The sequence below is a fragment of the Sardina pilchardus genome, chromosome 4 (assembly GCF_963854185.1).
Source record: "Sardina pilchardus chromosome 4, fSarPil1.1, whole genome shotgun sequence".
Classification (NCBI taxonomy): Eukaryota; Metazoa; Chordata; class Actinopteri; order Clupeiformes; family Clupeidae; genus Sardina; species Sardina pilchardus.
In genome coordinates this window covers 8728259-8741727 of record NC_084997.1, presented here as the reverse complement: position 1 = coordinate 8741727, position 13469 = coordinate 8728259, and the positions used below count along the sequence as shown (strand labels likewise).

Below are 13469 nucleotides of genomic sequence, written 5' to 3'. Positions count from 1 at the left end.
GGAGACGGCTTCAGTATTTACTACCACATCATATTACACAGCCACAGCAATCTGTTAGCCATTCTGCTCTCATCACAGAACACACTCTTTGAAGCCACACCGTTAACTGGAGGAGGACATAAATATTTAAAAAAGGAGAAATAGAAAAATCAGACCGGTATAACAGCGGCAACCCGTCTATCTACGCCAAACATACACACGCACACACACACACACGCACTCTACACACCTATACACACGCGCAAACACCCACGGTGGCTGTGATCTCCGTGAAATACACTAGTCGGTAGGTGTCCCCTCCCCTCCTTGGCGATGCCTCCATGCTGTTCTGAGCATCAGGAGCCCGGGCTGCCAGGCAAACTGAAGGTTACTGATGACTCTCCCTGTAAATCCTGGGAGGTTTCCATTACACCCAGCCTGCAGTAGATCACAGATGATGGGGCTCCTCCACCACGCAGGGCTCAGCCTGGATTCCCACCCCCACCCCTACCCGCACCACCACCACCACCAGCCACTCTCTCCCGCAGCCGCACCCGCTCTCTCCCCGCCTGGGGAGCAGTGGCACCATGACCCGGTAGAGGGGGTGGAGGAGGAGTGGGGCAGGGGGGGCGTCACGTGCGTTAAGCGCCTGCCTGTGTTTGTCCCAAAACAGACACTGGCTGATACATCACTGCCAGTCACACACTCTCAGAGGAAAGGGGTAAGCGTTAACACACACTCTCACCCTCTCTCTCTCTCCACCTTTCTCGCTCTCTCTATCCACTTCTCTCTCTCCAACTCTCTCTATCCATCTCTTTTCATCCCTCTCTCAACTATTAACGCCACACGGGCATGTCAAGCTCCTTGTGTAAATATGACAAAATGCTCGGTGGCCGTATAGTCTTACAGACACCTGCAGAGCTGGACTTCCTTCTAACAATTAACACGAGCCGTCCCCGTGCGAGGGGCCGGGCAACTGGACGCGTGCAATGTAAACATGTGTCGGACACACTCGTGAGTTTCTGCAACTCTCTGGTCGAACAAGTGGGGCCCCCATATGCCATGTGCTAATGATTACCGGGTGAGGGGGGGTGGGGGGGTGGGGAGGGTGGGACGCTGGGACTGTCTGTCTGTCTGCGCGAGGTGAACGATACCGGCGCTCTGGAGATTCGCACCAACACTGTTTGAGGGTCAAGGCGATCATTTACGGAGTCAGTCATGCAGCCCCTTCATTCAAAGCGCGGGGATATGCAAAAAAGGAAGCACTTTCAAATTCGGGAAAAACAAAGAGCAAAGGCGCAGCTCGGGATCGGCCAACGCTCCGGTTTCACCAATTACTCCAATTTGGCTGACAGTAATTTATTTGGGAAAACAAAAAAAGAGCCTCCTTTTCACACATTTTCTCCTCGACTTTGACATGCTAATTACATTCAAGCAAGAGTCTAATCAGCGATGCAAAAAAAAAGGAGAGTAGACAACAGTGTGTGATGTTGCACAAACTAATTTCCACAGAGAAGGACCTGGTTAAATTTAATTAGGTAGGCTGGAGTCTCACTCTGGAATAATGCTTACACCTCACATGCAAGATGCCGACATAGTTGCTCACTTTGTGGGGTACCAAATGTGAATGTTAACACAAAGGGGAAAAAAAAAGAAAATGGAAAAAAAAAAGTCTGATAAACTGTCAAAAGGTGGGTGATGAAACATCAGAATGCAGTGGGTGCGACTGAACACTTACTGTTCCAGAAAGCCCTCAGCTCTGTGACATCACTGCCCTCCTGCAAACTGAACAGAGAGAAAAGACAAGTCAGCCGGGGTTGCTATATTTTATTGATTTATTCATTTCGCCATAATTCCTCCCTGAAAGGCCCATGAAAATAAAATAAAAATGCTAATTTGGTACAGCCTGGGCCCCTGAGGGGGGATACCCTATCCATTTCAACATCGACTGAAAATCAAAGCGCCCCGGCGTTATGGTCATGTGGAGAGATCAAACAAAACAGGGCCTCGCCGGTCGGGAGAATGACAATTGCACGAGCCATAAAACTGCTTTGCCAGTTCAACACACAAAATGACTGCCACGATTAAACCTGTTGGAGCAACTCAGCCGCGCAGAAACCCAGTGGCTATAGGGATGGCATTGTATGGAGTCATTGCAGGGAGAGAAAGAGAGAGAGAGAGAGAGAGAGAGAGAGAGAGAGAGAGAGAGAGAGAGAGAGAGAGAGAGAGGAGAGGGGGGAAAAAAGACAATTATCCTGATGTCATTTTTGCCGAGGAGACGAGGCGGCTCAACGTGACCATCCCCTGGTGTCTCCGCTCTCACGTTGCTGGAGAGGCTGCGTCACATCCCTGTGTGAGTCTGACACCGACGGACCTAATCTCAGCGACTAGCCTACACAAATCTTCCCCTTTCTCTCGCTCTCATTTCCCCCCCTCTCTCTCTCTCTCTCTCTCTCTCCATGTCTCCTCTTCTTTGCTCGATCTCTCCTCCTCTCCCTCTAAACCAGTGAGCACCAGATCATTCTGCTCGAAGATGTTTATCGCCAGGAAACAACAGCACTTGCATAAGCGTTTCTGGCGAGCCAGCAAGTTTCTATTATTTTCATTAAATTTTTCCATGTGGGCCGGTGTTCAAGGTGTATTGTGTGTGTGTGTGTGTGTGTGGGAGGGGGGATGTGTGTGTGTGTGTGTGTGTGTGTGTAGGTATAGAGGGCAGCGATAGTGGTAGCAGTAGCAGCAGTGGGAGCGCTTTAGCGCCGGTGTCAGCAGCAGACTTAAGTACACGTGATTTACAGCCCCCTGCACATCACTCAAACACGCCACCACCTCCACCACCTCCACCACCTCCGCCGCCCCCCAACCACAACACCACCCCACACCCCCACCCCCTACTGTCGGCCCTGTCCACACAATCTGTCTAAAGGACAACTGCAGGAGCACGAGGGGGCCAGAGGAGGCACACATCATTTGCGCCGGCGCTACAACAGATAATTACAGAGAGGCGCTGCCGTCGACAGCCACGACAATAATAATAACGATGGCCGCGTTATGATAATGATCATCATCACTTTAGGACTTTGTTGACCTACTAAACACCCTTAATATCGAGCCGACGAGCTGCTGGGGAGAGGAAGCTCAATCACAAACACACACACACACACACACACGCACACACACCCCTCTATTAATGACAAAGGAAAAACAAAACAATGCAAAATGCAATAGCCACACCATTTTGTCTTCAATTTATTTAAGCAACGGAAGTGCGGATGAGCCATGCAGGGCCACAAAGAACGGGCAAATTATTCCTGGTGGCCTTGTCAGCTGCTTTTATAAATAATAGGCTAGTATCCGAAAGAGAGAAGGGACTCCACTTATGTGTCACATTACAGTTCAGAGCTTGTTTTGGTGCTTGCAGCAAAGCCTTCTCAGTGGCAGACTACAAGGCGGTAAGCTATCTGTCCACTGCCTTTTAGCGGATGTCCTTGTTCTGTTTACTCTCAGCAGATGCCGCAGAAGAGGAGAGAGAGGGAGAGAGAGAGAGAGAGAGAGAGAGAGAGAGAGAGAGAGAGAGAGAGAGAGAGAGAGAGAGAGAGAGAGAGAGAGAGAGAGAGAGAGAGAGAGAGAGAGAGAGGGAGAGAGAGAGAGAGGGAGAGGGGGGAAAAAAATCACCTCAATTCAATCAGTGCAATCCTGCAGTGTGTGGCTGACATTTCCCAGCTCGGGCTAATGCTCTCTCAAAATGGCTTCGAGCCCATTACCACTACCTAAACAGTGTTCCTCCATCTTCATGACTGGAATCATTCAGCCTCTAATTGATTAATCCATCCCTATTTAATCATCTTTTGTCTGAACAGAGAGACAGTGGGCGCACTGCATGTGTATTCGTCTTGCTCCAATTTGCGCAAGTTTTCGCTCAGACATGGACGTGGCCCTCTCTCCCTCTCTCTCGGATGCCTCGGTCGCCTGTGTGGCCTGGCCGTCGGGGTGAGCCGTGTCGAGGAGGGCGGGCGATCGTTACGCAATGGCAAGCCATTCCATATGTTTCCCCTCAACTGTAAGCTTTATGGAAATTACCACCAGATGAAGAAAACATGTGAGAAAACACATCTTGGAAAACACTCCCTGTTTTTCTGGTTTTCATGTGTGGCAACCCCCTACGCGTCTTTTTGGCTGAAATGTTGGTGAATTCGAAAAGCCAACAGATTTCCCGCCACACAGTTTTGGTCTGTCCTCACGTCTTTCTTGATGAATTGTGTGTGAGAAAAGGAAACACAGGGAGAGTTTTCCCACACAAGCCAGCAGACAAAGGCATAGGGGAACTGCAGGCAGGAGACACTTGAGAAGAAAGGAGAATCAACCATCTTGTATTGAGTAAAAACACAAGCCATGGCCACTGGCATACAGGGGGAACTCTACTCACAGACAGAAAGAGAAAGAGAAAAGGAGAGACAGAGAAAGAGAAAGAAAAAAAAGAGAGACAGAGAGTGAGAGAGGGTGGAAACAAGATACTGCTAACGGATCTTCAGCCGACGGAGATCTAAAATAACACAGAACAAAGATGAATGTCGGGGCCAGGATGGATCCTCACCAGGCAAGTGGACACAGCTTCAAAGCCAGGAGAGCAGCAGCAGTGTGATTAAAACACACACACACACACACACACACACACAAAAACGGGGCCTGGGGTTTCCACGGTGGGGCGAGTGAAGGTCAAACTTTTGACCAACACAGCTGTTAGGGGGACCACAGGACGACAACCCAACTCATTTCTCACCTCCCGGCCCGTCTGTCAGACGCTAAGAGCAAAATCAGATGCTCTGAGAGCTCAAGCACCACTTTACCCTTGTACCATATTTCTCTCCCAAACTGCCTTTTCCCAATGATTTCAGAGGTCTTAGGACTTAGGTGCTCTGAACTCGCCCACATATTGGAGCAGACACACCAACCACATAAGCTTCACACAAAGTTTCTCGGTCTGTTCTTGTCTCTGGTGGTCCAACATTACTCTGAACTGCCTTTAGACGGTCATTTGTGTAAGGTGCTCCATAAAAGCACCTAGGTGCTGCGCATAAGACTATATAGTGTCGTATAGGGAAAAGCCTGCCGGGCGGGCACACCAATATGCAGCATATGTGGGGGCTAAGACATTCTGGCCCCCTGCCTCTTTCGGCTGCACTTCCATCATGTGTCTCAATGAGAAACTCCAGAGGGGGATCGGGATGGGGAGCCATCGTCTGTGTGAGGAATATTGAGACGTTCTGACAGGTGAGGAGGGAGGGGAGGGGAGGGGGGGAGCCAGAGTTCTGCCCCACGGGGGCCCGAGTGACGTTGGGAGGAGGAACGGAGTCGTTTCCTAAAAGAAGCCACTGCTCCTGCTAGGATGCTTAAATTAGCTCTAAATATTTGGATTGCACTGGGGTGTTCACACACAGGATCCTCTCGTAGCCCGGAGGAGCCAAGATATTTCCATCTACTCACTCTCTCTCTCCCTCTCCCTCTCTCTCCCTCTCTCTCACACACACACACACACTTGTACAAATACACACACAGGCACGCACACGCACATCAATAGCAACCAAAGAGCAATGAATACTCCCATTTATGCCTCACCTACAACAGGTCCTTCCTGCCATTTCACCTGTGCCATTTTGCAGCGCGAACATCCGTTGAAGGGAGATGGGTATTACTTCTTTTATGCTCGCATGTTTCATCCAGCGCCTGAGAGCAAAAAGGTCACTCCCAAGCCTCACATAAAGGTCTTCTCTGGGTAGCTCTTTGAACTGCTGCTAGGGCTGAGCCGTCTTGAGTTACAGCCGTCTTTCTCTGCCCATCATTTCAACAGAGAGGACAATGTGCGAGCTTCCAACAGCAGGACAAAAAAAAAACAGAGAAGAAAAAAAAAAGAAAGAGAGTAGTCCAGCGTAATGAGTAATAACTAACCAGCAGAGCTGAGGTCCTCCAAAGACCAGCTTTTTCCTCTTCCATCCATGAAAACAGCTGTAACACATTACAAAGTTTTCCCTCCTTTCCTGGCGAGTTAAGTGGCCGAGCATTCAGTTGGCCAAACTCTATCCCTCGTATATCCAAACGTTCAGACTTCCCCGTGAACTCAACTCTGGAGCTCGTCCGCACAAACATGCAATCAAGAAGAAAATTCTCAGCTTGCTCAGCTCTTCAGCTGTGCAATCTCCCAAAAAAAAAAAAAAAAAAAAAGTGAGCCTATAGGCTCCAAAACAAATGCTGCGCGCTTGTGATGAATGGAAAACAGGATTTATCTTGCCTTCTGTCGTCAGGGGTTTAGCATATGGACACAGAGGCTCTTGCGCAGTTTGTGTGTGATTACTGATATGAGTCAGATGCAGGCCTCCTGGTGCTGGTGTTATGGCACGACTTCATACAGACGAGTCAGTGCCTAAACCGTCCTCTCTTTTAGCGTTGGAGAAAAACAGGCCGGCTTGGCTCTGTATAGGGCACTCCACTGCCCTACGTCTTCACACCCATTAGCCTAAAGAATACTACAGGACAGCACTCCCTTCAAATTCAAACTTGCTGTGGCTTCAGAAGTGTGTGTAACATGAGTGTGTTGGGGGACCGTCCTGCCCCTCTGTTACTCATCTTCACGCCCAAACAGAGGGCGTTGTCCACGTAGGCTACACGGAGAGTGCTACCTGTCTAGACGAAGGCAGCCACACGGCAGCTACACATTATGATGAGGCGCACGTCCTTTGCTTTTTTATGTATTTAAAAAAAAATAAGGGACCGAGCGCCTCATGACTCGCTTCTCCCCTCGTCTGCTCACGCGCCGCCTGGATAAAAACAGCATGGCATACATCTATTTTTTTCCTCCTTTCTTAAAAAAAAAAAAAAAAAAGAGACAGAAAGAAATGCGACTGCAGCAGGACCTGCAAGCGCAGCTAGAAAGGAAAGCCTTTGTGGCCGCAGTGACCAGATTTTAAATGTGCGAGGATCAATAAATAAAAGGGGAGCTTCTGCTGAGGCGCAATCTCTGTGTGTGAGTAGAATGGCTTATAATAGCCTGGCCGCCCCGGAACGGCTGCGCGCCTCTTGAACCAGCTGTCCCTGAATTATGAATATGCAGCCCTGATTCACCGGCAGGCAGACACGGGCAAGACACGGGCAAGACACGGGCAGCCGGGCTACACCCGAGGCCCCGGCAGTTTCGCCGTGTCTGACATGCGGTTCCAGCTAAGGATGCAAATAGGGAGCAAAGCAGCCCAACAAATAGACAAAACTATTGGCATTTCAAACATCGGGGCCATTATCACAGCAGGGGCGGCTCCATCATCGGAGGAGCGTTCCTTCCGCCGACAATGTATGACAACCATCACCAGGAGAAGGAGGAGGTTCAAGAAACGTCCATAAGAAGGATGAGAGGGAGGCAGAGAGAGAGCGGGGCAGAGAGAGAGAGAAAAACATAATCTCCCTGACATATTCCTAATAAACCATCTCTCCACACACCTCTCGCGCTCATCCAATCAGAAAGTGTCAAACCTGACCTACAAAAGGACTCGTGTCTTAAATGTTTAAAAACATCAATCACCCCACCACCCCCCTCCACCCTAAAAGAAAAGAAAAGACAGAAAAACGAGAGGACATTGAATTATACAGTATTAACCTCTGGGGTTTGCATACAAAGACCTGGGATTTATTTATGCCTGTGTATTAAGAGGCCCACTCTGCTGTTCTTTACAGTGAACCGGCTGCCAATTTGATGAACCTCTCAGCCCTCAGCAGGAGTTCAGCGTCTTTGATTAATGAGTGCAAGCTTGTGGAAAAGGGTAAGAATAGGGAGGGAAAAAGGGGGGAGGGGAAATGCGAAGAAGAGGGTGAAAACGCACAATTATTGCCAGGCCTCTATCAGGATGGCTGCCACAATTACTGATGGGTCGGGTTCATCTTTTTAAACAAAAACATTGGGGGTCCCTTTTCAAATTCCAAAAAGACGCAACCAAGAGTGACAGAGAGGCTAGAGAGAGAGAGAGAGAGAGAGAACAAGGAAAAGAGTGGAAGCCCTCCAACACCCTTATCCAGATTTATTTAATGGCATCACACTCAAGCACGATACAGTGACTAGCCTAATTCATTGGAGGGCCAAATTATCCCAAAGTACAACATGTTTTACCTTCTCAAAAGACCCACTTGACCAAACAAATAGTTTGAACAACACCCACTTAAGAACTCAAACTTTCTTTTCAATAACAGCATAAGATTAGATGCCTTTCTTTAAATGAAAACATAATGACACACAGTGGCTCGGTGGTAATAAAAAGTAGGGTAAATATCAACACTGAAATAAATTAGCTTTTAAACTGCAGTATGCCTGAAAAAATACTTTCAACTAGCAGGTATTATGTTGGCTAAGCATTAAGAGTTGGATAAAACGATTAGAAATATGACTAAATCTGCACCTCAGAATAAAATAGCCAAGACATAAAGCAGTGATAGCCTAACCTGTAGGTGACCACTGAGCCAGATCGCATTTAAAGCTGCTGTTTTAAGCAATATTTTGCAACCTTCAGCTACTGTGCCGTTTTCTCCACTTCCTTGAAAAACAACATGATATTCAAAACACTCAAATGGCACACTACTATTTTTCATAAAGTTAAACAAGTCAGTGCAGAGGCCTTTGATTCGCTGTAATGCATTATTGTCCTTTTACTCCGAGACTATTTCCAAGGACATGAGCTCTGAATAAATATGAGGCGAAGGCGGTGACCTTCTAGCGCTGTATCTGGTTATTGGTTGATTCATTGGCAGTTACTGGAAGCATGCATAACACATCGGGACGGTAATCTGATTTATCTTGCTTCCTTTTGCAGCATGAGCCTTTTTAAATGACAGGCCTTAAGGAGAACATTGTTTATTGCCATTTCACCAGCCTGTGCACAATAGTTCATTACTATCAATTAAGCACCGGTATTTACAGAGGCAAATCAATCCAATCAGAGCCCCTGCAATAGCAAAGTACTGCCAAGAGTAACGCACATGCTGCTTATGAAATCAATGACCCCAACAAACAAATAATGAGCTAGATTTGATATACGTAAGGTTTGCCTTGACATACAGGCATACAGCCAGCTATTCCAGGTCATTTTCATAACTAGCTTATGAAGCACATGCAGTTTACAAGCCATCACAGACAAAAAGAAAAAAAAACTTTTTTGAGAGACAAACAAATACCAAAAAGCCATCCATGAGAAAGATTCCCTGAAACTTGGCACGCCTGTACTGTCAGCGGGAGTGTTGAGGTTTGTTTCGTTTTGCACAGCCCAGACATGCATCGTCCTAATGTCATTTCAGTGTAACTGAAGAAATGAAACATTCTGAATGCAGTAAGCCTCAGACAATTAACCTATTCCTTTCGGAATGCGTGAGACTATTTAAGCCCAACTTTTACAAGACAGAGATTTATTATTCGTGGTGAGTTTGCAAAGCTACAGTAGGCCTACGTCTTAGAAAAAAAAAGAAAGAAAGAGAAGAAAAGAAAAGGAAAAGAAAAAAAAACAAAACACCACAAACAAGCCCTGACAGCTCACTTGAGCAGAGGTACCAGCCTAACAACAATATTAAGGTCTTCTTTTGTGGCTTCAGCTGCACCACTATGGAAAGAAAAAAAGGGTGGGGGGCAGCAACAATAGACATTAGGAGTCCAAACTCAGTGAGAGAGACAGAGAGGGAGAGAGGGAGAGAGAAAAAAAGAGAGAGACGGTGTCTTTCGTCTTTCTATTGTGGGGGGTGGGTTCAACTCATTTCCACTAATGGTCTCTAAAAATCTCTCCAACATCAAGCAGCTGTCAAGTCAATCCATCAGCATGGGTGGAAAAAGAGCAAACCCCTAAGAAGAGAAAAGTAGCACATCATGCACGTTTGGCTAAATATTTGGCTCCTTAACAATACAGGGCAACTGAAAAGAAGGAGTGTATAGTGGCCTAGCCTGTCTAGCGACAGAGGGACAGCAAAGGCACTGAGGCTCTCTGGAGAGCCAGTTGGATTGAATTAGGCTAGGAGTCGCTAATATCTGTGCAGACTGGAACTGACACAGCCAGGGCCCGAGTGCTGACTGGAGAAGACACTGTGAGGCCCCTGGTCTGTTAAGAGCGATGGGACGCTGCTGGGCAATCAGCACATCTGCCTGGTATGGTGCTGCTGCTCTGAGACGCAGAGACAACAGACCAGCTCTGCTCAACCCCAAATCTCATTTACAACAAGGCTTCTGACTCTCTAATGAGATATCTTTTGTTTTCTATTAGTCTGCATACAATGCTGCCTTTTGGGGGGAAAAGAAAACATAATCTGTGGAGATTTCCTGTCAGTGAATCTCAATAAATGAATGAATGAATGGATGGATGGATGAATGAAGTCCTGCAATGTGCTTGAATCAATGAGTAGCCTTTAGCAATATGCACTGATAAAATAACTATAAAGATGTTAACTCCGTCCCTCTCTGGGACACACACATAAATGAATTAAATACAGACACGTTCAAATGAAATTGGCAACGCATTCATGTTAAAAAGAATGCAAGCTCAGACTATGGCACCCACCTGTCACTAGCTTGAAATGACAACAATATTCCACCAGTATTTAAATACCACGTTTATTTTGTTTCCTTTATTTAAAAAAAAACCTCGCATAATGTCTAATAGCGTGCTGAAGTTGATATCTCATACTTTCAATAATTAACTCATATCGGAAAAGACATATTAAAACTTCACATGACGTCATTTTCTGTTCTCCAAACATTTCATAACTTGGACTCTTTCAGAGCAAGAGGTAGGTTGCCTCTCTGAAGTTAACTATGAAGGAATTAAAAAAAGAATCACCCAAGATGGCGAGTGGCTTGTTGTTTAGAGGGCAGAAAAATGGAGGATATTGTAATATGCACAAAGGGATAAATTTCAACAACTCAGCCGGCCAGCAGCTGCCTCTCTTTATGAGGAAGCAGCACAAAAGATAAGAGAAAAGGAGAGCGTCGCACTGCCTCACGCAGAGTTCATTCTCCTAAACCCCACAAATGGCAAATGTGTGCCCACTTTCAATAGTATATACTTTATAACCAGATGTGTCATTCGAGACTTCAATATTTATTTAGTTTGGCAAGTGAAGATTTCGAGACATTATGCCACTATCTCTGCGGACAAGCGTAACAGATTCAAGATAGCCCGGTTACCATTAACGTTAGCGTGACTAGGTGCTCACACCAAGCACCGATTCTTCTACTTGTAAAAATGTCTACGCATTTGAGTGAAGGCGACCGTGAAGGACAGCACTTTGTCAACAGTATATTACCTATTAAGATTCAAAAGGTTTGTTCTGGTCAGATCTGAGACACTTTCTGGTCCGCGAAGAACTGTTAAACCACGAGTGTATGGACACAAAGACAGTATCTGTGGCTAGCCCGCTAGCAGCAGCAGTTGACTTTCAACCAAGTCTAATAGCCGTAATCATAAGCGTCAACATAACGTAGACATGAATCAAATTATGAAGTTTGAATAAGGACTAGCTAGCAAGTGCAACGAAACACACAGCACAGACAATATTGACACAAAAAACGTTACAACGAAGCGTGCGTATAACTTGGCGAACATCTACATCTGACAAGTTTTATCAACCTGCACTATTAAAGAGAATTACGAAAAAGATCAAGCACTCGGCTGTCTGTGTAAGTAGCTAAGATAGTAAGGTGGCCGTTAAACTAAACAAATCCGGCTAATCGGTTCGGTCACTATCCTTGCTAGCTAATGAAAATGGCACGGAATGTTACCAAGGATCTATGAGCATAACGTACGCCAACACAAATTAAAACAAATTAAAACTCACCTTATGTTGACAGTTGTGTGTATCTGACGTTATGTACTCCGTTGGACTGTCTTATGTCTTCATATAGCCTGATGGGTTTTTTCCCCTTTTTCTTGATATTGAGAAATAGGTGTTGTTTTAGACCGGTAGCTGGAGATGATCAAGAGTGGAACTGGGCAGTAATTGAGTCTCCGTGCGTATGTGTGTTAGTTACTACCAGCAGATTGAAGGAGACTCGGCTCAAGGTTTATTCAGCTCCACTTCAAGGAATGGACGTGACGTCAGCCTCACCAGCTCTCTAACAATGAAAACTTGTATTGATAATAATGCAGTTGTATCAACAAAATAGTCGACACAGGTGAAGTTCGCAAGATGCAAAAGTTGTAATCATTCAGGAATAGCCTACAATTCAATTCTCATCAAAGGTAAGTTACGTAGCCCCGCATTTTCCATTCATCTGCACAACACAGGAGGCAATTTGGAGCTGAAAGCGAAAATAAAACAAAGTAGGCTATTGGCGACATGTTTAACATGTGAATTATGTATGAGCACAATAGATAGTCGGACAATATCCATTTTAGAGGTTCTTAGTGCGATCACAGCCAGTTTGTAAATCTTCCAGGAAGATTTTAATTAATATATCTAGAGGAGCAAATTAACATAGGCTAGACCAATGTTTGTTTAAATTTAGAAAAAATGTCAGATGACTTTATCTTGATTAAAAAAAACTGTCATGTATGTCTGAAAAGTGTTGGATTGTGAGAATGTGGGATGTTTAACAATGACTGTATGTTAATAAAATATAGCTATGAAATTTAGATGAAGACTTAAAGATTGGCCTATACTCAAACACTAAGGTCAGCAGGCAAGATGCTACTTTGTCTCAAACTTTGTTCAGAGAGAGGACTGCTCTTTTCACTGACTTGTATTTCTTCTTTTTTTCCCTTTAAGATAAATAAGTTAAAATTCTACTTTCATGACAACTCATGACACCCCACAAGCAGCCCTTTTATCTCATAGTAAGCCCACTACAGTTGGGCAAAGGCTACCATCTGTGCATAATTGTGTCTGTGTGTCTGAGAGAGGGGCTTTTTTCTCCTTCTCTGCGAGTGAACAATCAGCAACAGGCTGAGCAGAGACCTTCTGACCTAGCCTGGATTTAAACAAGAAGGGAACCCAGATTATTATAGCCAACCAGCTTGGGCTACACACAGAACAGTTAAATGAGGTCTAAAAGTCTAAGTTAAGTTAAACGCTTCTTTATACTTGGGACACAAAAATCCAGTTGTGTTTTGCAAACTTAAACCACAAATGACTTTACAACACGAATGAGGAACTCTGGTGTGGTGGAGTCAACGCAGACGTTCGTTACCCCACGAACATGCATGGGAAATTATCATGAATGAATCTGATTATTGACACAGATGCATCTTGCATCATGTCTGGACCCCCCACCAGTCATCCACAGACGCACACACACACACACTCTCTCTCACACACACACACACACACACACACACACACACACACACACACACACACACACACAGCGAACAAACACACTCCAACACCATCCTTGGACACAAGCTTTGTGTAGAAAGCCTAACAATAAGAGGGTAAATGAATATACCGGTAATAGAATGCAACATCGAAATAGTCATTCCAGA

At 45.7% G+C, this 13469-nt stretch overlaps 1 protein-coding gene across 14 annotated transcripts in view; it reads right to left on the bottom strand.

Moving 5' to 3' along the window:
* Positions 1-12018, bottom strand: part of LOC134078239 (bromodomain adjacent to zinc finger domain protein 2B) — a 69669-nt gene extending 57651 nt beyond the window's left edge. For 12 of the 14 annotated variants that reach the window (XM_062534009.1, XM_062534017.1, XM_062534014.1 and 9 more), the window contains exons 1-2: positions 11824-12018; positions 1718-1764 (exon numbers count right to left, since the gene is read on the bottom strand). The gene's annotated coding sequence lies outside the window, so the exon portion shown is untranslated. The remainder of the gene's footprint in view (positions 1-1717; positions 1765-11823) is intronic. The other 2 variants (XM_062534010.1, XM_062534019.1) reach the window with 1 other exon arrangement.
* Between the last annotated feature and the right edge of the window lie 1451 nt (positions 12019-13469).